This window comes from Symphalangus syndactylus, chromosome 12 (assembly GCF_028878055.3).
Source record: "Symphalangus syndactylus isolate Jambi chromosome 12, NHGRI_mSymSyn1-v2.1_pri, whole genome shotgun sequence".
Lineage (NCBI taxonomy): Eukaryota > Metazoa > Chordata > Mammalia > Primates > Hylobatidae > Symphalangus > Symphalangus syndactylus.
In genome coordinates, this window is record NC_072441.2 from 93,455,876 (window position 1) to 93,479,519 (window position 23,644).

The 23,644-nt window shown below is 41.6% G+C and overlaps 1 protein-coding gene across 2 annotated transcripts in view; it reads right to left on the reverse strand.

The window, feature by feature from the left end:
- The window catches only part of LMX1A (LIM homeobox transcription factor 1 alpha), a 154,122-nt gene that overhangs the window by 22,908 nt on the left and 107,570 nt on the right, over positions 1 to 23,644 (reverse strand). The gene's annotated exons all lie outside the window — the stretch shown is intronic.

Genomic DNA, 23,644 nt, shown 5'->3' on the forward strand with positions numbered 1-23,644 from the left:
ATCCAGTTATGTTTCAATAGGAAGACAGGAGAGCAGGTCATGAAAAAGAGAAACCCCATATTATGCTAATTAGGGATGGAGAGAAGGAGGGAGACTGAAGAAAATAAAATGGAAACAGGGCAGAGAAAGTGGACAGCACTGTGGAGCACATACAATCAGCAATTTGTTATCCAGCCAGTCCTCATGTGACTGCAACACATAGTCTCCAAGGACAGCTTCAGGGAAAGAGGGGAGCACTTGGTCAGGAGGCCCTCAGCCCTGGCAGACTGGGCGGCTTCCCAGCTGAGAAACCTTGGACAGCCATGCTTCGTCATGGGTAAGAACACAAGATTAAGTGAGGAAAGTATAAATGTTGTTTGCAAGGAAAGATTGCCCTAGATTGCTATAAACTGATTATAATTGTATGCAGTGAACTCCACTACAACCATTCGGAAATTATTTATGGTTATTTCCCTTAGGTGAAATTGAGTGTCTCGAGATGATCTTAATGTTGATGAAATCATTGCTGACAGTACCATCACACTTTGTGTAATTAGTTAGCCTTGAATGTCTAACATTAAAAACTCTTCAATACTGTCATTACTTGTAAAGGATAGAGTTTATTGTTGAAATAGGGGTTAGAGGAAAAACATTGTTACTCCAAACCTAAGACTGCTGTGATTTTAGTCTGGACTCTAGGGCAGTGGTTTTCAAAATGAGCATGTCCCCAAATAACCTGGTGGGCTGGTGAAAACATGAGTTGCTGATTCAGTGGGTCTGGGATGGGGTACGTGACTTTCTCTTTCTATCCATTTCCCAGGTGATGCTGCTGCTGCTGCTGGTCCAAGAACCACACCTTTAGAATCACTGATCCAGAATGTTTCTACCTCTCTCTTTCCCCACCCCTACACTCCCATCCCTGCAGGCACACACAAGGAGACTGGGTAAGAGCTTCTGAAGAGATGTGAGCAATCACAGCACATTCTTACTTTCAGTCAACAGAATCTTCATGCCTTTTCAACTGTTTCAACCAGCTCTTCATAGTGATTCCTGCTAGTTTTGATAATTGTGGGAGAATGGAAACTTTTTTTTTACAACCATCTTTTCCTCTTTAAAAATAATGGTATGACTGGAGGAAAAGGTAAGGACAAGTATAACGTAACCTAAGATGGGCAGGCACAGGGCTGGCCCTTGTTGTGCATCATTGGGAAGTACACCACCAAGCACAAGGCCAAGCCTCTCTCCTCTCTATCAGTGTGATGGCTGTTAAGCACCAGAGCCATGGACAGCTAAGTGGGTAAGCAGGCAGCGAGCCCCTGAAAGGAACCTGCATCATGATTCATCTCTCCTTTTCCTTCATGCTTAAGGTGCTCTCTTCCACCTCTATTCCCTATCATCTATTCCTGGACTGAGGCAAAATGCTGAACAGCCCTTCTGTTTGCAAGACTGGTGAATTCAAAGTCATGCATCTCTCACAAAGCACAAATGTCATCCAATGTGTGGGCTTAGCGCAGTGTCCTAGATCAAGTCTTTCAGTGAGTCCCCCTCACAGTCAGTTGTTTCACCTCCATCAGTGCCAGTGAGAACTAGAGCAAGAGATTATAGGGAAGCATGGCAAACAAGAACAAAACTTGCCATTGTGGGTGCAGCTGAGCTTCGGGAATCATAGGTGGCTGATGAGCTATGACAGCAGCTGGTAAAGAGATGCTGAGCTTAACCTTGCTGTCAGGTTCTAAGTTGACATTACTTCTTTTTGTATCAAATGCCTTGCTCTATATAATGGATGTGCATCTGAGAAGTTGTACATAGACCAAACTTCTGTAAGGTTGAATTTTATTTTCCCAATGAAGGAGTTCTTAGTTACATAGATACTTTATCTTCAGGGATAAATTTTTTTAGTATGCAGAGGATCCTTATACTTCCAACATCACGTATTCATCTAAACATATTTGTTGTGCAAAGTGCTTAATATACATCTGTGAACAAGGCAGAGTCTCTGCCTTCACCACAGTCTGGTGGAGGAGAAGAAAGATTAACCGGCCTTTACAAGACAGGCTAAGAAGTGTTTTGGTAAAGTAAAAGATGCTGAGGGAATACAATGGAGGGGCATCTAATGTGGTCTCAGGGGATCAGGGCAGGCTTCCTCAAGAAGGCTTGCAGAAAGAGAATGGATTTAAACTTAAATAAATTTAAAATAAAGGACAAAGCAAAAATATTCTAGCACAAGAGAGCAGACAGGAGCACGGACAGTGAAGGAGGGATTAGCAGAGCTGACAAAGTAGAGCCTTGTGTTTCAGTCTTTAAAACACAGAGCCAGACATGCACAGTGGCTCACACCTATAATCCCAGCACTTTGGGAGGCCAAGGCAGGTGGATCACTTGAGCTCAGGAGTTTAAGACCAGCCTAGGCAACATGGCGAAACCTCATCTCTACTAAAAACAATACAAAACTTAACTGGGTATGTTGGCGCACACCTGTAATCCCAGTTACTTGGGTGGCTGAGGCAGGAGATCACCTCAACCCAGGAAGTGGAGGCTGCAGTGAGCCAAGATTGAGCCACTGCACTCCAGCCTGGGCAAGAGAGTGAGACCCTGTCTCAATAATACATACATACATACATACATACATACAATGCACAGCCAACAGAGGGAAATGGTTAAGAGCGGTCTAGAGCTTTGAGTCAAAGAAACCCGGAATTCAGTGCTGGCTGTTTTGGGAAAAAAGTACTTATTTTCTCCAAATTTCAGCTTCCTGTACTGAGCACCATAGTATCCATTCAAGAAATTCATATTATTAATATTTTTCATCACAACTAAGTAATATTACATACCCTATGCAAAAGGGTCTTATTAATATGAGCAAAGACCAAAAAGTCTGGGTTTTTGTTTTTTTTAAAACAAAAGGAAGGAAATGGAAAAAGAAAACTTTAGTCACAAGCTAGGGAGATAGTCATACAAGCAGATAATTACAATATCATTTAAAGAGATTCCTTCATTCATGCATTTGACAAACATTTACTTACTCCACATAATGTTGTAGCAACTGTCATTCTAGGTTCTGGGAATACAGTAGTGAATAAAACAGACAGGACCTCTTACTCTTGTGGAACTTGCCTTTATTTGGAGAAGATATATCAAAGAAGTAAAGCATGATCTACGTGATTTTAGAATCTAAATAAAATTTAAACAGCAAAAAGTGATAAGCATAGATTGAAAACAGTGACTGATGGAGAAGTCAGTAGTGATGGATGTTATTTTGGAGAGAACAGTGCTATAGTTTAGATAGCACCTGCTGCAGCTCCTCCATGGTGCCAGCTCGTACCTTACAGGCCCACTGCAGCTCCAGCTTCCACCAGATGCCTGCAGCAGTTACATCATTTCCTCACTCTGTCCCTCAGCTAGCAGGTAGTAGCAGCTTTCCTTTGTTGCTGATTTGTAGATTGTCTCACCTGGTCTGTTTGCATCTCAACAACCTCATCAGCCATCTAATCACTTCTCTGTATTAAACTCTCTCTGTTCTAAAAGTCAACAGTTGTGTCTTCTCCCCAGGCTGGCCCCTGGATGATTTAGTTCTTCAGGGTGACAAAGGATTTCACAGGTTGGGCAACAGTCCCTTCACTTGCCAGGTAAGCACCTCCATGCACTTGATTTCACTAGCCATATTGAAAACTAAGTTAGCTCAAATCATCTTCTCACTTCCTTTGTTATCTTCCTTGAACCTAGCTTTGTAAGGCTTATCCTAGAGAAGCAGTTAGGTAATAAGACATGGCAAACATTCACCCCAGGATTTAGACTTTAGATCCAGAATTCAATGGAAATTAGTATTAAAGTTCTGCAAGCGGTCAGCACCATGGCCAGATCCAGGAGGCCACATGCAAAAACCAGAGGCCAGACAGGACTTTAAAGGAAACTTACTCCAGAGACCAAAGAGAGGAACTGGATACCTTATCATCTTGCTTGTAGAGCTGCTCTTCAGTTTGTCTCCACTATCTGTACTGCTGTGTCATATATAGATCAAACAAAGAGACAGTTTTTTCCACGTGTTGCATCACCTCTAGGAATAGTTAAAATAGAAATGATCTCTGCAACCTGTCCCGAAAGTTACCTATCAGATTTCATCAAATATCAGCTGTCTTTAATCAATAAAATATGTCATTATTTTATGGACCACCAAGAAATGAAAAAAATGTGGCCATTTAAACTTTGATACAATGCCTTCCCACCACATCAACTGTGAATCAGATCTCAATTTTGGATACATTAAAACACAACCCCAAAAGTGTCTTAGAACATGAAATAGAGCATCAGCTCTGCTTAAGGTACCCAAGTCCTCTTAACCAGAGAAACTGCTTAAGAGACTGCTCATCTAGAAAACCCCAAGATTCAGGACCTTGGGGAGAGCATTTATTAATGGAAGCTATAGATGGGCCCCCTGTCACTTCTATTATTAGTCCCAACTCCTTCACGTGTTCCCAACTATCTCTTTGGCCATGTTTATGACACCAAATGAGGCAGCACAAGAGCCCCGCAGTGGGCTGGAGGAAGCCTGATACTAAACCTGCTTCTACCAGTTACTACAACATGGCCTTGAACAAGGCACTTAACCTCAATTTTCTCAGCTATGAAATGAGGGAGTTGTGATAAATGATATTTTAGATTCCTTTCAACACAATCGTCTATGTTTACAAATGAAAGGAGAAAATATTAACAAATCTGCTGTCTGGTTATGATCACTGACAGAATTGAACACTGGTTCTCAATCAGCAGGGTTTTTTTGTTTTTTGTTTTTTGTTGTTGTTGTTGTTTTTGTCTCTCAGGGATATCTGTAAATATATGAGGGCTCTTTTTTCCGGCTGTTAGTGGAGGGGGGCCATAGATGCAATATAGCAACTTGCCTCACCAAAAATGCCAATAATGCTTACACTAGGAAATGCAGACCAAGACTGCTATGGACTGAAGGTTTGTGTCCCCCTGAAATTCATAGGTTGAAATCCTAAGCTCTAATGTGATTGTTTTAAAAGGTTAGGCCTTTGGAGGTCATTAGGTCATAATGGGGGAACCCTCGTGAACGCTTTAAGTGGCCTTTTAAAGGAACTCCAGAGAGCATTCTCATTCTCTTTTTGCCACTTGAGAATACAAGGAAAAATCAGTAATCTGCAACCCAGAAGAGGGTTCTCTCCAGAACCCAACAGTGTTTGGACCCTGACCTCAAACTTCCAGCAACAAGAATTCTGAAAAATAAATTTCAGTTGTTTATAAGCCACCCAGTTTATGGTATTTTGTTACTGCAGCCTGAGCAGACAAAAACAGGAATCTTCTGAGAAGGTGTTTATGATGATGAACAGAAATCTCTCAGTTTATGTTCTTTTTGCATAATGATTTCTGTCTAATTTAATTTTATTATAGTGGTTTAACATGGATAGCTCTAGGAGCTGTCACTTAGGCAATGCCCAAGGAAACCCCCCAGTTTGCTATCTAGATAGTAATCTGTGTCTTAATATTCTCCGATGAACTTCAAAAGTTTCATTTTTCCTGGTGGCAGGAACATCCCTACATATTAGACAATAACTTTAACTCTGGGCTGAGGTAAGTGGAACCAACAGGTTCCCAATGCCCTGCCACATTGCTCACAAATCTCTACATGAATGTGGATGTCTGACTTACCCTCCAGCTGCCCCTTGCTGCAACATGCTGGAAAACAGCACAGCATCTGAGAATAAAGAAACTTGGAGAGCATCTAGACTAACAATTTCACATTCACATTTCCTCAGACAGGAAACTGAGTCACAGATAAGGAAAGGAGCTTATCCATATGCCTACTTAGTAGCCCCCAAATCTAGGATTCAAGTCTCTTGGCTCAGGTCCAGTGCTCCTTCCCCATTCCAAGTGTCTGTCACAGGTGGTGAGAGGAGAAATGCCCCAGCAGTTCCAATTCAGGGTCCTGCTGAGCAGACTGGAGAACCCTTGCCCACTGCCCAGGGAATGGGGTATGATCATTAACCCCATGCACTCAACTCAGAGGGTGGAGCACTAACACTCTGAACATTTGTTAATAAAACATTTCCTAAAGTAAATTATTTCACCTTCCTGGTTCACTAACTAGAGCTTGTAGAAATAATTAGGTTTTTTAAAAATTTTATTTATTTATTTATTTATTTATTTATTTATTTTTTAAGTGATGGTTCTCAATCTTTTGATGGGTCATGAGAAGCACTGCCTTAACAAAGCAATTGCTTTATACAGCTGCACATGTAGAAAGTGTAAGAGATTGGGCTGATTAGGACTAACTCTGGAAAATACTTTTTCGAGGGTGCTGTTGAAAATAAATCTTAGAAACTGGCTTAGTTTCTTTTTTTGTTATTTTTATTTTTGGAGACAGGGTCGCAACTCTATCACCCAGGGTGGAGTGCAGTGGTGCCGTCATAGCTCATGGCAGCCTTGAACTCCTAGGCTCAACCATCCTACAGCCTCAGCCTCCTGAGTAGCTGAGACTAATTAGCCTGCATGCACCACCATGCCAGGCTAATTTTATATTTTGTTGCCCAGGCTGGTCTGGAACTCCTGGCTTCAAGTGACCTTCCAGCCTTGGCCACCCAAAGAGCTGAGATTGCAGATGTGAGCCAATGCACCCAACTTTATGTTCTGATTAATTCTTTCTTTATACTAGAAGAGAGTTTTAAATTATATAGTCTGCTTAATTGAGAACTCTAGTTAACTTGGTTCCCATGAACCTATGTTTGGTGCAAAATTACAGTTGTTGTTATTTTATCTGACTAATCCTTTCTCCCCGACATAAACTGATTTAACAGACCTTTATTTTTACCTGTTCTAAAAAAATCTAAATTCTAAAGCTTATAATTTGAGTATTCTAACATTTAAAACACTCACAGGCAAGTTTATCTCAACTTTTTGGAACTTAATGATTACAAATCTGCGATTCCTGGGAATTTGCCTACACAGACTATCCAAATGCATTGAGAGTACACAAGGACTGAAACCAGTGTGTCTTATGCACCTGGCAAGGTACTCTTGAGAGCATTCTATCAGATAAGAAAAGGGAAAACCCTCTTTCTGCTGTCCCACAAGGACGTGCCATGGTGCTTGGGTAAACCCGAGGTCAAAAAAAGTGAAGTACCGGGTTGGAGATTAGCTCTGTGAAACCAACCTCAAGGTCCACAGAGTAGGGAAGGCTGGGGATACATCCCTGTGCTGGAGCAGCAAAGGGCCCCAGACCAGGGTATGGAGAAGCTCAAGAGAACGTTGCCACTTTAAAGGAGATCTGCATCCCTGTCTTGAGCCCTTTCCTTTGGAAGTTACTGTGTCTGGGCTTGGAGACCCAGAGTTCATCAAAGAGAGGGAAGCATTTTCCATTCCTTGTCTCAAACTTTGCAAAAGCACCAGAAAATGCCAGTGCATGGTTTTATCAGCCTCTTGAAGGGAAAACCAGGGCTCAATGGATCTCCCTTACATGTAATATGGAGTAGGCTTACAGCATTCTGGAGAGCCATGAGACACTAGGCAAAGGGGGAAGTAGAGGAAGGTGAACATTTCCATATTTTTTTTTTTCAGAGGAAGAGGCTTCTGGCATCATTACCTGGTCTGCTTTCAGGAAAGCACACACTTCTACAAAGATGAGGAGCTTCTGGCCGGGCGCGGTGGCTCACGCTTGTAATCCCAGCACTTTGGGAGGCCGAGGCGGGTGGATCACGAGGTCAGGAGATCGAGACCACAGTGAAACCCCGTCTCTACTAAAAATACAAAAAATTCGCCGGGCGTGGTGGCGGGCGCCTGTAGTCCCAGCTACTCCGAGAGGCTGAGGCAGGAGAATGGCGTGAACCCGGGAGGCGGAGTTTGCAGTGAGCCGAGACTGAGCCACTGCACTCCAGCCTGGGTGACAGAGCAAGACTCCGACTCAAAAAAAAAAAAAAGATGAGGAGCTTCTTATGTTGTAGCTGGTTATATAAGAAGAAAATAAACACAATTGGATATAAACTGCCTGCTTCATACACAGAGATCCAAACCAATTCTTGGGGAAAGTGCTAGAACTAATGTCACATTCCCTTTGGCACATTCCACTTGGCAGAGATTGTGTCTGGAGTCCTTTGTCCCTCCTTCAAGAACCAAAATTCCCTCTGGTCACACCCCAGCTGTTAGATTAGGAAAAGCTAGCTGTGACTCCTTGCATCACTGTCAAGCAGCCTAACATGTGGCTTCCCAATCATATGAAAAGGGCACTTTGGTGAGTCAGGAAGATGTCCTTGGAGTGTCTCTAGTTCTTGGATTTCCTAACTCTCCTTAGGTGGTGTAGGAATAGGATGTTGAACGGACCAGCAGAAGTCCCAATACTTATGTATATAATGAATTCCCTCTATTGCACCTTTACTTTGTGCCCAACAACCCCCACCATAAACACTTTATATATATTGTCCCATCCAAGCTTCACAAGTTTGTTTTCCCATAGCCATGAAGACTCAGACAATTGCATCCATGGAGACACTGGTTTAAAACTACCCAGTTTTGGCAGGGCATGGTGGCTTATGCCTATAATCCAAGCACTATGGAAGGCTAAAGTGAATGGATTTCTTGAGCCTAGGCGTTCAAGACCAGCCTGGGCAACACAGGGAGACCCAGTATCTACAAAACATTTAAAAATTAGCCAGACATGGTGGTACACACCTGTGGTCCCAGCTATTCAGGCGTATGAGGCAGGAGGATCGCATGAGCCCAAGAGGTTGAGACTGCAGAGAGAAGTGATTGTGCCACAGCACTCTAGCCTGGTTGACAGACAGCTTTTCTGTGATTCCCAAATTCACATCTGACCTCCCCCTTAAATCCCAGATCTATGTGTTCAACTGCCCACCAAACGTCTACAGTCACATGGTCCAAAAAAACCTTCAAACTCAGCAGACCCCACCCAAATTTTATCTAAATCCCTGGTTCTTTTCTGAACATTCTATCCCTTCTTTTAACAACACTGTTCATAACATTTAGAACTCTCAGTCATCCTCAACTTCAACCACTCTTCCCGTATTTCATAGTCATTTAAGTTCTAGAATTTAAGCTCCCTGACGGGCAGGTGCTTTGCCTGTTTTGTTCATCGTTGTGTCCACAGCACTTAGAATGATGCCTGACGCATTAATAGGGATTCACTAAGTATTGAAGGCATAAATGAATGAATAAATTCTCTGAAACCCCTCTCTAAGGTTTGCCTTGGTTCAAACCTTCATCTCTCACTTGGAACACTGCAACAGTCTCCTGCCCACTTTCCCTGCCTGCAATGTTACCCCAACTGCAATCCATCCTCCCTACTTCTCTTTTGAAAAAACAGACTGAATAATATCACAATCCTGTTTACAAACTTCTGATCTGACTTTCCACAGCCATCAGAGTATATTCAAAGAAGATATACAAAATCCTTCACATTTTGGCATTAATCTTACTGCTCACTCACACCAGGATCTCAGTGCTCCAGAGCAACACTACAATCCAGCCCTTCCTCTCATGCCTGGATACAACCCTACCCTGCAACTCAGTACAGACGAAGCTGCATTTTCTAACAACATACTCATTTTCATTTCATCGCCTGCAAATTACCTACTCTGCCAAGTCCTAGTTACAGTTTCATACCCATTGTGAAACCTTTTCCAAATAGTCCCAAGTCCTTTGCCCTAATACACATACACACACCCCAAGAGGAATGATTGTGCCAGTCTCTATTATCTCATAGCACTTTATATCTCTACTATAACATTAATGTATTTTTTTATTATAATTATTTTGTTATAGGAGTTTCTTATCCCCTGAGGAACCTGGGGGTCTGGAAAAGAGAGGTGGTTTCCATTCCTCCTGTAATCACTAGTATCTAACCCAGAGTCTGACAGATATAGACAGGCTTTCAAAATGTTTGCTGAACTGGCCTCAATTTAATTTAGTTAACATCAATCAGAGAGTAAGGAATAAACAAACAGCCATGGACTTAGTGAGACTAATTCTCTGAGGTCTTCACCGCCAAGGCCAAACTAAAAACTAAAGTAATTACTTGGGTAGATAATTCATGAAAGAAGGAAAACCATTTGCATTTGAATGATCTAGTGAGGATTTTCTGCTTATTGATGTTTCTGGAATTTTTCAGATAATGGCTTCAATTCTTTGATTCTTTCATGGTATACAGAGTAGGCCAGAAAGTTAATCTAACAATCACTCTCCCATCTGAAACCAGGCAACTTTCAACCAGTCTTGTTGAACAGCAAACATCCATAGAAACCAAGTTTTTTGAATGTCATAATGTGGAGGTCGAAGGGCCTGCAATGTTCAGATTCAGCACTCTAAAGAGCTCCTAAAGAATGCCAGGAAGTGTTCAGCTGCTTTCCTGATATTTAAATCACCTCGCATCTGGCCACCATTTATTTATGCCCTTAGATTTTTCAAGGTTAGGGCATGAAGGAGAGGCAGTTAGAGCGTAGGGGGCGATGCAGTCGATGGTATCTGTAACACAGTACCCAGAAGACCCGGGAGCTAGGACCAAACCAGGAGTCAGCTCAGCCCAAAGGAAATCAGGGTTCAGGTAGCGACGGTGTCTGTGCGTGTCTTCACTAGTGCACGTGCGAGGAGAGCTGGAGGCATGAGCGAAAGAGGGAAGGCAATCTCGGTCTCCAAAAAATCCAGGGGACTCTCCCTTTCAGCACAAGCGCTCACACGTGCGCTCGCGCGGACACACACAAACTCACACACACTCACTCACACACAAATAAATCCCCAGCACCTGCCTCGGAAAGCCCTCTCTCGCAGGCTGGCCCGAAGGCGCGGCTCCGCCAGCGGAGAGCCGTTGGATTTACCGTGGCATTACTTTTAATTAACTCTGCGGCGCGGCGCGGGGAGCGCAGGGTGGGCCCTAATCCCGGGCCCGCCTGACGTCACCTGGGAACGCGCGGCGGCGCGGGGCGGCGCGGACCCGGGACGACCTCGCCGCGACCCGGCCTCGCCTCCGCCCGCGCGGGGCTTTGCTCCGCGGGAATTAAAGGAAGGAGAAATGTTAGTACACTTTTAATTGGAAACCGAGTTCTTCTTTCAGAGCGGCTTGTTTACTCAGGATTGGGCATTAGAACTCAGGGGAGGCTCTAATTGAAGTGACGGCTTTGGAGATTATGGGGAACATATGGCCCTACCGCCGGGCTCTTTATATGCATTTTCTCATAAAACTGCCGTCCGTGTGTGTTTCTGCGCCTGGCCTCCTGCATTTCTAAGGGGTCTTTGAAGAGAAGGCCGAATGCGCGCGGGGGCTTCAGGCACTTTGCGCTCCACCGCGGGTCCCGCAGCCCAGACCGAGCCGGCCCTGGAAGCTTCGCCCTGGACTAAACTGGCACCGACGCCGGCCACAGCCTGAGCGCTGAGAGGGAAAACGAGAGCTAGAAAGGAAAGAAATCGGACTGGTGACTGCCTGGCAGGGGTGTAATTCAAACTGTTGTGAGCAGACGGCAGGAGGGAGTTGCCAAGGTAACGGGAGATTCCCACCCGCCGCCCTTTCGCTAAGGCCGGGGAGAGGGAAGCCTCCGCGTGCTGGGTTAGGGCCAAGCCCTTCGCACATAGGGTACTGGGAACACGGGTGTCTTGGGACAGAATTACATTTCTTTTTCCCTATAATAAATCAATCAAACAAATATCTATCGTACAGGCTTGCAGGCTCCACCACCAATCACCACACTGTAGGTTCCCTCTCCCCCACCCCTGCCAGATTCTTGCCATATCTAGAGATGCCGGGTCAAATACAGGGCACATCATTAAATTTGCATTTCCAATAAACAACAATTTTTGTATTGCATGGGACACTCTTATACAAAAATATTATTCATTGTTTATTCTTACACATAGATTTGTGTTTGCTGCCTCTCACAACCCTAACTATACCTGCTCACTCTAAGCAAAATACTGCGTTCTCTTTTAACTCCAGAGTCTCTATGGCTCAGCACCAAGGCTCTGCAACTGAAAGAAGGGCTGATTAAGGTGTCTCAACTCCAACCCTCTGAGCTTCACCTTCTCCTGGGGCAACGGCTCTCAAGCCTGCTGCACGTTAACTCACTTAGGAAGCTTTAAAAAAAAAAAAATCCCAGGCTGCACCCCAGACCATTAAATCCCCGAAGGTTCATTCCACGGGAGTTCAAAGTTTTTTTTTTAATACGTAAGTAGAACAAGTCTTATAGGGTAAATATTTTGAAGGGTAACTCAAGAATATAATATTGTTTATCCATTTATTTAGCTATTGATGGTTTCCTTCTACAAGAATGTAAGCTGTGTGACTGATTCCTAAGAAGGAATGCTTGTACACTCTCTATCTTTATTTATTTATTTATTTGAGATGGAGTCTCGCTCTGTCGCCCAGGCTGGAGTGCAGTGGCACGAACTCAGCTCACTGCAACCTCCGCCTCCTGGGTTCAAGCAATTCTCCTGCTTCAGCCTACCATGTAGCTGGGGCTACAGGTGCCCGCCACCACACCCAGCTAATTTTTTTGTATTTTTTAGTAGAGACGGGGTTTCACCCAGGATGGTCTCGCTCTCCTGACCTCGTGATCCGCCTGCCTCGGCCTCCCAAGGACACTCCATCTTGAACACCATCTGGATCCACTGATCCCACCTAGCCCACCCATGCACACGCAATATGCAAGTCCCTGATCAGAATCAGAAAAACAAAAACAAAACAAAAAAACCCAAGCATGCCTCCAGGTTCCAGGGTGCAAACCTGGAATTGGACCACTAAGAATCCAGATGGTTTTAAAATTACTCAGTTTTCAATATAATTTTACAGCACCAAATAGCAGAGTACCTCGTTTCCCACCAATCAGTAAACTGGAATTTGAGGGTTTTCCTTGGTCACAGAAACCAGGGCACAGGGAAATATTGAAGGTGATTCTTCCATTTGCTCAGTAAACTGTCTAAAGCATCTTCAGATCCATCTTGAAACCTCTTGATGGAAATCTAAAGTTGGTAGGCTTGGCTGGAATGTCAGTGCAAGAAAACCAGTGTCTTCCCTGCACCTCCTCCCCAATCCTTATTACACAATAGAAAGTGAGTCCCTGGTCATTTAGCTCAGATATGAAAGACTGAAGTCATGGGTTGGCTCTGCATGTCCAGAGAATGCACTCCTAAAATTTACTAGTCATACTGCCCCATCCTAGTACCCAAAGAGGACCCAATGTAAAGGTGGATAGACAGAAGCACATTGTCATCATTGCCACTGGAAAAACAAAATTGAGTTCATTTCTCTGAAGAGTACAATTGTAAAAGATGGTAGGACATTACAGGTCAGCTTGTAGAAGAAGCACGTTAGAAGTTTTGATATGTACCAATTTACTTCACTGTCGTGCTTTTATTCATTTGATTGATGGGGGCTGTGGTTTGCACAGCTGATACCTCTCATCTGGACAAAAAGTCAACTGATTTTTCCTGCTACTATCAAATAAGCCACAGGAGCAGAAGAATCAGGAGTTTGTTGAATAATTATAAACATAAAACAAAAAACCAGTAATAGTACCTTACGTGCACTTTTAAAGTACTTCCTCATTCACACAGCACATTGTCTTTAGATCCTTCAAAGCCTCCTATTGCCTTAGAAGAGGTACCCATGAGAAGTATAGTGATAGTGATTAATGATTAGGGAGGAACTGGAGGTTAAAAAACAAGGTGAACTTGTGACTGATTTTGAAAGTGTGTGTAAACTCAGTTCAAATCACCTTGTTTTCATCGCTTTAATTATATATGAAAAGGTCCTTCAGTTGGGGTCTCTCAGGTAGTAAGTCCTACTGAGTACCTGGAGCACTGCCATAACCAGCCAGAAAGAGCTGTCAGTGAAACATGAGAACAAAACATAAGGTTCATTTTCATATACATGTACATTTTAAATGACCAGGCAACACAGCATAGTGTTTAATGATGCAGGTGCTGGAGCTAGACTGGATGTGAATTCTGGTTCTTTCCATTGTTAGCTGTAGGACTGTAAGCAAATTACTAACTTTTCCATGTTCATCTTCCTCCTCTGTAGAACGGAAATAATAACATTGCTTTTCTCATCAACTTGGCGTGCAGAATAATTCATGTAAAATTAGTTAATTCATGTAAAATGCATAATTTAAAGTAATGCTTTGTGCAGAGTAAGAGCTCAATAATTGTTGACATCATTATCATCATCATCATGCAAAAATCACAATGATCAATTGCCCATTTGGCCAGTTTTATTTTTTACAGAGGTGGAGCAGGAGAAATGAATGCACACAGATAACACACTATTGCTGATTAAATATGCTATGAAGCAACTGCACTAATATTAACTTACAGTTTTTATTATTCATTTTAATCAAAATTATTGTGTGAACACATTTTCAAAAATAAAGTATGGTCAATGTAAAAAGGACGATGCATTGTCTGAACCTGTATATTGCCTGTAACTTTTTAAGCACTAAAGATAAACTTTACCCAACTCATAATTATAGCAAGGACCGAACCCCTCTGTTTCAGTATCAAGTGTCCTGACTCGGTAATTGGTAGAATTAAGTTCTTATTCTGGCTTATCCCTGACTCAAGTATCCTGTGTCTTTATTTCTCCATCTACTTTATGAAGACAAAACAAATACACTAGAAGACAAAAGTTCAGCACAGAAAAGAAATGCTGAGCCTCAAACTAAGAGCAACAAACAATTCTGGTAGTGAATTTTATGGTAGTGATACTGTGTAAGAGACAAATCTGTTGATTTTGAAAACAAACTGAAAGGTTCAGGCAGTTCTAAGTGCTTCTTGCCTATCATCCAGAGATGCCAGATTAATAAATCAGAAAATGTTCATGAAGACCTTTGTACTAGTCGTGATATAAATATGTGAACTCTTGATGTCTCCTTAATAAGAATAACAACAATAAAAATAGACAACAGTTATTACATGTTTACTGTACTCACGCCAGTGCACCAAGCCTTTGGGCCCAGAGATGATATCATTTGTGCCTTTTGTCTTATTCACAGCACCTGGCACAGTAAGTATCTTTAAGACATATTTATTGGCTTGACATTTAAGGAATTTATACCAATTCCAAAACGTGGGAATAGGTTTGCAAGTAATTGTGCTTTGAAGCAGTATTTTTCAAACTTCTGTTATGACCCATGAGTAGCTTATGAAATTACTACAGTGGGCTAAAAATAGAATTTAAAAATAAATAGAATAGAAAATATCAGCACATAGGGCAAGCAGCAAGTCAGTCTAAGTGTTGAAACTTATATACACACATATAAATGTGTATACTAGCTTACGATAAAAAATGTATTTTAAGATTTTCTGAAAAGTGCTACCATAGAGTCTTTTGAAAACATGACCCTAGAGGAAAATATAAATTGATTTTATGATTTATTTAAATCATATGAAGAAACATATGATTTAAATATGTTTCTTCACAAATAGGTTTAGCAGAGTACTTTTAAATACCTACTCAAGGTTTTTGTTTTCTTTTTAAAGTGGCTTACCCTTCTGCTTCTTAAAAAGAAGAATGGCTAGATTGATCTCCAAGCTATGTCCCTTTTCCCATCTGCTAGCTCCTTTCTATCACAAAGCTGGCTCCTGTTCCCCTGACATTAAGATGTTGGCTTTGAGATGTTTTTCTCAATTGTGCTGCTCAGCATTCACTATTCCTCTGCCTTTCTTTTTCTGCAACTAAAACATAGCATTTAGCACAGAGTCCAGCACAGTGTGGGTGCCTGTAAGAAATATTTGTTGAATTAAAGGTTGGTCGGGTGGCCGCCTGGAAGGACATAAATAGATTATGGCATGTAACAGAGTAATGCTAGCAGGCCTACTTAGGAATAGAGTAACTCTGACTCAGCTGTACACTGCATTCATTAACTGTCAGGTTCAATGTCCTTTCTGGACTCAGACTCCAGTTGCAAGAGAAAAGTCGAGTCCACTCCGAAAGCAACTCATTCAAAGATGGGAGACATACCATCACCCTCAAACCAAGAGGCACAGAGTGCTCCATCCCCAGGATAACTATATGCCAGGAAGTGTAATGTTTAGGAATAAGGAGGCACTTAGTTATTTAAAATAGCTCAAATAACGACCACTGTATGCATCAGTTTTCTGGTCTATTAAAGAAAGGTAGCTACATTTGATAAATCCTTCCCATTCTTGCTTGAAATTTCTATTAAATCTCAGAAGTAACTTCAAGACTGTTTTTCCCCCAGTCTTCTGCATTGACTTTCCAGGATGCAACACTAGCTAGCTAGGATGTTCCGAAACCAGAGAGTGCCTCTGAGACACACAGGCCTCATGGTATGAATCAGCCCATCTTTACTTTATGCACCCTAGCCACCCAAAATGACAGGCCCTATCTGTACCACCATGAGGTGCCCCAGGTATGCTATCCATAAGTGCCTAAAACCAAAGAGCAAAGACAGAAGAGGAGATACTTGCAAAATGATGGATCTTTGGTAAAATAAGCTTATGACCCATGAGCCACCCATAAATACACTGGCTCCCACACTAGGAGATAATAATGGTAACTGTCATTCATTGGTCATTGATCAAGTTTCAAGGCCTGGATTTTCATTACCTCTTTTAGTTCTATAGCAACCCACAAAGGCTGTATTGTAACCCTCTATTTACCGATTAGGAAATAGAGTCCTGGAGAGGAGAAGTGGCTAGCTCAAAGTCACACTGCTTGTGAGTGTAGGGAAAGCATCAAAGACCTGTCTAGCTTTAGATCCCATGCACTACAATATGGAGGATGAGACTTCCTCATAACTCCTGCTGACCTTTTCTATCTTTCATTGTAAAATTCAGGACCATGAACTGACAAGGATAATCCCAGAGAAGAGTTAGGTATTTTTTAGAATTTGTGAGTTAACTGCTCCTTCTCTAGTCTAATTTATTGGAGAACAAGAAGATTTCCAAGACAAAGTAGATGAAATACTTTTGTAATGAATTGAAAAACAAAACAGTTTTAAGGTTGTAGAAGGAAATTAAGACAAATGTCTAAATACCAGCAGTGGAGAGCGTGACCCAGAAGAGGAGAAAGAGACGTATTACACAATGAGAGTGGCAAGTGAGGCATTTGGATCTTCCAAATCAAAACATCCTATATCCCACAGAAAATTAGGAGGAAGAAGGATTCACAGAGTCCAGCAGATGTGAGGAATCTTCTTTCTGGCTTCGGTGAGAAGGAAAGTTACACTGGAAGTTGATGCTTCTTTGCCAAGGACATCAGAGGCCAATATGAACAGGACAAAGTGAATTTATTCACACAATAAGCAAACATTTACTGAGTGCCTATTGCATGCCAGGCACCATGTTAGGGCCAGATGAATGCAGAACACAAGGAGTGAAGCAGCATAAGCCTCACAGAGCAGTTCAGACTGCCCAATAAACGGAGGCTATGGAACTGCTGTGTTAATCCAAAACATAAAACATTCTTTGCAGAAAGAGGCCCTCATGACAGGGACTTCACAACCAGGCTTCCTCTGGGAAAATCCCTCTACAAAAGCAGAGCACCTAAAAGAGCCTTGTCTTAGCCAAGGAATAAATCCTAGGCATAATCTAAAATGCAAGCTGGTCTTCAGGAAGAAAAAATTTTAAATGATAAATAAAAAAGAAGAAAAAAAAGCTTTTGGATCCTATGATGAAAGGCACTAAAAGGAAATAAAGATATTGTTTGAGATAGCAAAAATGAAATTCTGACTCAACATTTTTCAGTGATTCCAAAAATGAAGAAAAAAGGAAGGCAATTTAACATAAAACTAATTGCATCCCAGCACTTTGGGAGGCCGAGGCAGGCAGATCATGAGGTCAGGAGATCAAGACCATCCTGCCTAACATGGTGAAACCCCGTCTCTAATAAAAATACAAAAAAAAAATTAGGCGGGCTAATTTTTTCTCAGGTGACTTCTGATTTTAAAACAAAATGTAAAGATAAAATTTAGGCAGGTGCCTGTAGTCCCAGCTACTTGGGAGGCTGAGGCAGGAGAATGGCGTGAACCCAGCAGGTGGCACTTGCAGTGAGCCGAGATTGCGCCATTACACTCCAGCCTGGACAACAGAGCGAAACTCCATCTCAAAAAAACAAAAACAAAACAAAAAAAACATAAAACAACTAATTGCAGCATGATGTACTGGATTCAATTCTGGAATGGATAAAGTCATTAATGAAAAAATTTCATGAAATGGGATAATGTCTATCATTTAGTTGAGTGTTATACCAATGTTAATTTCTTAGTTTTGATAAGTGTACCATAGTTATGTAAAATGTTAGCATTACAGGAAGCTGAATGAATGGTATATGGAAACTTCTGTCCTATTTTGCAACTGTTTTGTAAATTTAAAAAATGTTTTTATTTTTAAAAGTTTTTAAAAACTGCTTCACAGGACACTCTCAGGTGACTTCTGATTTTAAAAGAAAATGTAAAGATAAGAGGGGTAGATAAGTAAGAAATGCAACATGGACCAACCAGAAGCCATGGTTACCCACAGCCAGGCCCCAAGCCCCTGCCTCCACCCCCAGGTCGAAAAAGCTAATGAAATAATGGGCTACATCAACAGAACATAATATCTACAACAGGCAGTAATAACACTGTGCTGGTTCAAACCACATAAGGAAAACTGTATCCCCTTCTTGGTTGTACCTTTGAAAAAGATCGTAGTATTTTCATAGATAGAAAACAGAAAGTCTGTAATGATTGCTAGTTAGAATAATGAGGAAGAACTAGAAGGAAAAGACAAAACTTAGAAAATATCTTACATCTTTGGGAGCATTTCTGTCTTGAACTTGAAGGGTTGCCCCATGTAGAGGAAACACTTACTTTGTGAGTTCCCAAAAGTACAGCCAAGACCATGGTTTGAGTTTACATACGAAGACCGATATTGGAATTCAACGTAACAATTCTGACAATTTACCCCCAGAATTGAAGTCAAGGGCTCCTGTGATATTGTGAAATATATATTTGGTCTTCATCTAGTTTCTTGACAAAAAGCTACTAAAATCCTTGAACACTCCATAATGATAAGAGTATCTTTTGTGGGCTAATGGTAGCTGGGAGCCCCTAGGTTATTTCAGGATGGGGGCTGGTCACTGGAAAGGCCAAGGCATGATTGGAAGGTTGGGACTTTCAGCCCCAGCCCCTAATCCCTAATCCTTCACCTCTGGGGAGGGGAGAGAGGCTGAAGGTTAAGCTGGCCACCAGTGGGTAATGATGTAATCAGTCATTGCCTATGCAATAAAACTTCCACAAAAACTCAGAAGGACAAAGTTAGGGAACTTCTGGATAGTTGAAATGTGGAGGTTCCTGGAGGGGTGCATCCAGAGAGAGCATGGAAGCTCTGCACCCCTTCCCCTATACCTTGCTCTATGAATTTCTTCACCTGTCTGTTCATCTGTATCCTTTAAAATATCCTTTGTGGTAAATGAGTAAATGTAAGTAAAGTGTGAGCTGCTCTAGAAAATTTAGTGAACCTGAAGATGAGGTCCTAGGATCCCCAATTTATAGCCAGTGAGTTAGAAATATAGCTGACAACCTACTACTTGTGATTGATTGGCCTCTTAAGTGGGGTGGGGTCTGGCAGTCTTGTGGGATCAAGCTCTTAACCTGTGGGATCTGATGTTACCTCTAGGTAGACAGTGTCAGAATTAAATTGAATTAAGGGATACCCAGCTGGTGTCCACTGGAGAATTGCTTGGTATGTGGGGAAAACCCCTACACAGCTGGTGTCAGAAGTGTTATGTGGAGTGGAGAGTAGAGAGGAGAAAAAGCAATTTTTTATTTTTCCCCTCTATCTCTTTAGCTCTCCATGATAGGAAATGCTCAAGTAGAGACTGGATAAGCATCTGATGGGAACTTGGACTGGATAAACTCCAAAGTGTCTACCAATCTCAAGAGCCCCTGATTCTCTGGTGAAGGAGAAGAGCACTTCTAGACACTTCTCTAGAAGTTTTTAAATGTTGGGGGTCTCTCCTGGAGACCTTGGGCATCCAAGTTGCCCAGTGTCAAAAAAAAACACAAAACATCTGACTCTGGCTACAAATTCCATTCATCTGCTTGGGAGGCTGCTTCAAGGCCATCAGCAAAGCAGGGACCAGGACAAAAAGGCTGGGCCACACCAGAAAAGGGCACACAGCAGTTGCAGATGTCCTGAGTTTGGTATCCCATGTAGCTGTAAACGTGTCACATGCTTTTGTGTAAGATCAGTCAGCATCACAGAACCATAGATTCTTTTTAAAAAAATAATTTCAACTTCTATTTTAGATGCAGGGCATGCACGTGCAGGTTTTTTACATGGGTATACTGCATGATGCTGAGGTGTGGGGTACAAGTGATCTGATCACCCAAGTAATGAGCACAGTACCCAAGAGTTAGTTTTTCAACCTTTGCCCCCCTCCCTCCTTCCTCTCTCTAGAATCCTAGATGTAAGCCACCCTAGAGGTCACTGATGCAGTCATCCACCAACTGCAATTAAAATGTTAAGGGACAAGCAGTTTATTTCCCATAAAGGCAATCCAGTTTGACCCTTTATCAGACACAGTTCTACCCTACGTTGAACCAAAATCTGTCATTTCTTCCCCAGTACATGGGTCGGCAACCTTGGGTGTGACTCTCATATGTTCCTTGGCCTTATTTTTACTTAATATACTGAGTCTCTTTAATTATTTATGATTTAACAAGCTAATTACTCTCCTCAAGATTCTCTCTGGTTCGTCAATGACTTCCTCAAATGCATCATTTAAAATTAGCCCACATATTCTAAATGTGCTCTGACCAGGGCAAAAAAAAAAAAAAAACTGAAACTCTCATTACACATTAGGGACACTGTAGTTCTATTAATGCAGCATGTATTTTTGGCTCCTATTGGCTTTATTGCCACCTATAACCCCATGTGGAATTCCCTCAAAACAGGTACCTTTTCATACAATTAAAATTGAATTTTGGGAGACAATGGTTAGATTTCATCTTGCTGTCTTTGTGTGGTTCTGCTAGCTTGTCAAAATCTTTTTGAACATTGAGAGTATCCACTGCCACACCAGCCTTCCCTGCCAGGTCTGTAAACCAAATAAACCTGCCTTCTGTGTCTTCATCCAAGTCGTTGGTAAAAAGGTTAAGGATACTAGATCAGTCATTCACTCAACAAACACTTATCAAACACCTACAATATATATGTAAGGTGCTCAAGACAGAAACCAGAGGATAAACTGTATTTATACTGAGGCAGATCCTAAAGTTGTTTGCTTTCTGTTAACAATGAGGTGGACTTCATTCCATGAGGATTTACTTCAACTCATTAGGTACTTATTGATCACTTACTCTTCTCTTGGCATCATGCTAAGCTTTGTTAAGGAAACAAAGGAACCAAAAGCTACAACCCTGGTCTCTAGAAGTTTGTCCTCTCAGTAGAGAGGCAAGCTTTGGCACACAAAAAATTTTATGATACAAGACAGGCAGCATTGATATAATTGACGAAATGAGTAGTCCAGATAAGATATTTGATTCTGGTTGAGACTTTAATGTCACTTCATTTAAAACTACAACAATAATTATAGATTTTTAGAGTTGAAAGGGATAACAGAGGTCTTCTAGATCTACCCTCCCCTCCCACCTCATCAATATTACTTTCAATGAATGGGGAATGCTATCTCTTGAATAGTTTTACTCTTTGTTAGATCTAATAATTAGAACGACATTCTAGCATTTCCTGTGTTCAATCAAAAATTACTTCCCTGTACCTTTCAATCTAAAGTGTAAACACTCAGTAATTTTGTTGAATAATTAAATGAATAAATTCTAATTCTGTTCTCTGAAACTGGAAAAAAATAGGTCTGATCTAATCATTTGAAGGCAACAATTATGTCCTCATTCAGTCTTGACTTCTCTATCCTAAACATACACAGTTCCTTCATTTGATACGGTTTTGAGACCTCCTCATCCCCACATCATTCTTGTCATATTTTGACTCTGTGCCTGGCATGACACAAGCACTCAAGATATGTCTACTGAATGAATACATGAATGAATAAACTGAAAAGCTCCAATATGTCAATATCGGCCTCAAAGAGAAATTTCCATAACTGAACATATTGCTGAAAATGTGATCAGAAAGTGAACCTGTTGCAGTTCCCTGGCACTGAGCATTATAATTCTATTAATCTGTAAATGTTACTTAGATCAGATCAGCTTTTTCTATTGCTTTTTTTTTTTTTTTTTTTTTTTTTTTGCAGGGGTAGGGGCATGGAGCCAATCCACCAATGCCCCTTATTGATTTTCTAGTGAAGTAAAATCTGTAAACCGTTAACACAGGTCCAACTGTATAACTTAGTGATTAAGCATCTAGACAAATGTTTATCAGGAAAGGCTAGACCACAGCATTTATTTCCATGTGAGAAAGCACGGTATGTCCCTCTGAGTATACACATCTTTCTATGGTGATGCTATATTCTGATCACCATAACACCTAAGCCCTTGGGAAATTCGAAATTCTACAGGATTTTGAGGAGGAAGCCTAAGAGGGTGGACACAGCAAGATACCTGGAGGAAAATGACAGGGTAAGTTGACCTTTTTATACCTAGTGTATATCCATTAGAATGGGCCCAACTACCCCTGAAGAAGATACTCCATACGTTAGTGCCAGTGTTCCTGACAAGGAGAAATTTCCCTCAAATCAAAATAAATCCAGGAAAACCTAAGGACAATAAGACCAGTAGATGCCCGCTTTCTTAAGGCTGCAAGCAAGGTCAGGCAAGAACAAACCTGGAAGTAAAGGGAGCAGAACATGGCTGCTACAAAGATGCTAACACTGACTAGTGGATGTTAAGCACCCACATTTATTGAACAACAGGCTTTTTATATGCATTCTCTCTCATTCTCCAACAATAAACCTATTAGTAGGTATGATCATCACCATTTTATAGCTGTGGAGATTGAGGCTTAGAGAGATTCCAAAATTTGCCCAAAGTCACAGAGATATAGTGATATAACCTGGCTAAGGCACCCCACCTGTCTGTCTCCAAAGCTTTTGCACTTAAGCACCATGCCATAATGCTTTCTCTTCATGTGTTTATTCACTCTTTAACAAAGAGTTTATCAAGCACCCAGTGTCCCAGCCTGTGCTAGGCCTGGGAATATAGTGGTAAATAAGACATACACTGTCCTTCACAGAGTTTAGCACTCTGAAAAGAATAAGAAACAATCAAACATGTAACTACAATGAAGTAAATATCCCAGTAGGAGAAGTTAAGGGTAAACTCATCCAGCATGAGGGATTAAGAGACCTTCCCCATAAAGTTGCCTTTACAGAGAAGCTTAAAGGATAAGCTAGCAGGACAAGAGAGAGAGGGAAAGAGGCTGAAAGGGAATAGACTTTTAAGATTAGAGAGCAGGTGAGACACTGACAGGTGCTAGGGCCTAGTAAGGCTGGAGTGAAGGGTGGGAGTGATCAGAAACTCCCAAAGAGGCCAAAGGGATGGATAGAGTGAGGTTACAGGGGGCTTGGAAATGGACTGGAATCGGCAATGGCAAGAACTAATAAGGTCACATGGATTTTACCTAATTGGATCTCACAGATTCCTATGGATAAGATGAATGCTGAGCTGTGGGGACCAACACTCCAAAAAGGCATTCCATGTTTAATGTAGTCAGTGTTAATTTAATGTAATTTATC